The sequence below is a fragment of the Oncorhynchus nerka genome, unplaced genomic scaffold, assembly GCF_034236695.1.
Source record: "Oncorhynchus nerka isolate Pitt River unplaced genomic scaffold, Oner_Uvic_2.0 unplaced_scaffold_1621, whole genome shotgun sequence".
NCBI lineage: Eukaryota > Metazoa > Chordata > Actinopteri > Salmoniformes > Salmonidae > Oncorhynchus > Oncorhynchus nerka.
The window spans coordinates 68,884-71,663 of record NW_027039701.1 but is presented as its reverse complement, the minus strand read 5'-3'; the positions used below and the strand labels follow the sequence as shown (position 1 = coordinate 71,663).

The 2,780-nt window shown below is 49.9% G+C and overlaps 1 pseudogene; it reads right to left on the bottom strand.

Annotated features, from left to right (window-relative positions):
- LOC115122467 (rab11 family-interacting protein 4A-like) overlaps positions 1–557 on the bottom strand; it is an 18,562-nt pseudogene extending 18,005 nt beyond the window's left edge.
- Between the last annotated feature and the right edge of the window lie 2,223 nt (positions 558–2,780).

The window sequence follows — 2,780 nt, the reverse complement described above, 5'->3', positions numbered from 1 at the left end:
GGCCCAGGTGTGTACCCGTGACTCGGCCCAGGTGTGTACCCGTAGACTCGGCCCAGGTGTGTACCCGTAGTCGGCCCAGGTGTGTACCCGTAGACTGGCCCAGGTGTGTACCCGTAGACCCCCAGGTGTGTACCCGAGACTCGGCCCAGGTGTGTACCCGTGGACTCGGCCCAGGTGTGTACCGTAGACTCGGCCCAGGTGTGTACCCGTGGACTCGGCCCAGGTGTGTACCCGTAGACTCGGCCCAGGTGTGTACCCGTGACTGGGCCCAGGTGTGTACCGTGGGACTCGGCCCAGGTGTGTACCCGTAGACTAGGCCCAGGTGTGTACCCGTGGGCCCCAGGTGTTTGTACCCGTGGGACTCGGCCCAGGTGTGTACCCGTGGGACTCGGCCCAGGTGTGTACCCAGGTGTGTACCCGTCGGCCCAGGTGTGTACCCGTAGACTCGGCCCAGGTGTGTACCCGTAGACTCGGCCCAGGTGTGTACCCGTAGACTCGGCCCAGGTGTGTACCCGTAGACTCGGCCCAGGTGTGTACCTGTACAGGTGTAAGCCCATGTGTCTCTCCTCCCCAGCAGCTAACCCTGACTCCAGCAGCTTGGGTCCTGCATGTTTGCCATTGGCATGGGGAGTAATTATTATGCATGGCAAGACTGTGTGTTCTCTCTTTCTTTCTCTAATTCCTTTCTCTCTCTCCTTTCTCTCTCTGTGTGTCTCTCTCTCTCAATTAAATTAAATTGAACATATGTTTACATTGCCAAAACAAGTGAAATAAACAATAAAATGAATAGTATACATTACACTTCCAAAATAATTCATACATTTCATATGTCATATTTAAATGTTATAGTTAAAGTACTAAAGGGAAAATAAATCAACATAAATATGTGTTGTATTTACAATGTTACCAGATGCTGCTGGAAGTGGTGTTGGAGGGCCAGTAGGAGGCACTCTTTCCTCAGGTCTAAAATAATATCCCAATGCCAGACTCAATCTAGCTGATGTCACCGCTAGAGGCCGGCCCAGCTGAACAGTTACCTAGCAACAGCCAGGAGGGAGGGAGGTGGTGTACAGTGGGAGGTGTGGCTTTAACCCGGTAACTGTTGCCTAAGCGTCAGTGTGTGTTCAAATTCAAACCGGCACGCTGCAGTGTCAGTGTGTGTGAGCGAGGGTGTGTTAGATGTTCTGTTAACGGTACACTGCTGGTACAGTGTGTTAGATGTTCTGTTGACGGTCCAGTGTGTTAGCTGTTCTGTTGACGGTAAGGTGTGTTAGCTGTTCTGTTGACGGCAAGGTGTGTTAGCTGTTCTGTTGACGGTAAGGTGTGTTAGCTGTTCTGTTGACGGTCCAGTGTGTTAGCTGTTCTGTTGACGGTCCAGTGTGTTAGCTGTTCTGTTGACGGTAAGGTGTGTTAGCTGTTCTGTTGACGGTCCAGTGTGTTAGCTGTTCTGTTGACGGTACAGTGTGTTAGCTGTTCTGTTGACGGTAAGGTGTGTTAGCTGTTCTGTTGACGGTAAGTGTGTTAGCTGTTCTGTTGAGTGTGTTAGCTGTTCTGTTGACGGTAAGGTGTTGACGGTCCAGTGTTCTGTAGCTGTTCTGTTGACGGTATAGTGTGTTAGCTGTTCTGTTGACGGTAGTGTGTTAGCTGTTCTGTTGACGGTACAGCTGTTCTGTTGTGGTTGTGTTAGCTGTTCTGTTGACGGTACAGTGTGTTAGCTGTTCTGTTGACGGTAGCTGTTCTGTTGACGGTATAGTGTGTTAGCTGTTCTGTGTTGTGTTAGCTGTTCTGTTGACGGTAAGTGTGTGCTTTCTGTTGAGCTGTTCTGTTGACGGTAAGGTGCTGTTAGCTGTTCTGTTCTGACGGTAAGTGTGTGTTAGCTGTTCTGTTGACGGTCCAGTGTGTTAGCTGTTCTGTTGACGGTAGCGCTGGTGTGTGTTAGCTGTTCTGTTGACGGTATAGTGTGTTAGCTGTTCTGTTGACGGCAGTGCTGGAGCGCTGGTGTAGTGTGTTAGCTGTTCTGTTGACGGTATAGTGCTGGAGCAGTGTGTTAGCTGTTCTGTTGACGGTATAGTGCTGGAGCGCTGTGTAGTGTGTTAGCTGTTCTGTTGTGTGTTAGCTGTGTCTGTATAGTGCTGGAGCGCTGGTGTAGTGTGTTAGCTGTTCTGTTGACGGTATAGTGCTGGAGCGCTGGTGTAGTGTGTTAGCTGTTCTGTTGACGGTATAGTGCTGGATGGTGTAGTGTGTTAGCTGTTCTGTTGACGGTATAGTGCTGGAGCGCTGGTGTAGTGTGTTAGCTGTTCTGTTGACGGTATAGTGCTGGAGCGCTGTGTAGTGTGTTAGCTGTTCTGTTGACGGTATAGTGCTGGTGTAGTGTGTTAGCTGTTCTGTTGACGGTATAGTGCTGGAGCGCTGGTGTAGTGTGTTAGCTGTTCTGTTGACTGTGGTGTAGTGTGTTAGCTGTTCTGTTGACGGTATAGTGCTGGTGTAGTGTGTTAGCTGTTCTGTTGACGGTATAGTGCTGGTGTAGTGTGTTAGCTGTTCTGTTGACGGTATAGTGCTGGTGTAGTGTGTTAGCTGTTCTGTTGGTGTACGGTATAGTGCTGGTGTAGTGTGTTAGCTGTTCTGTTGACGGTATAGTGCTGGTGTAGTGTGTTAGCTGTTCTGTTGACGGTATAGTGCTGGTGTAGTGTGTTAGCTGTTCTGTTGACGGTATAGTGCTGGTAGTAGTGTTCTGTTGAGCGTGCTGGTGTAGTGTGTTAGCTGTTCTGTTGACGGTATAG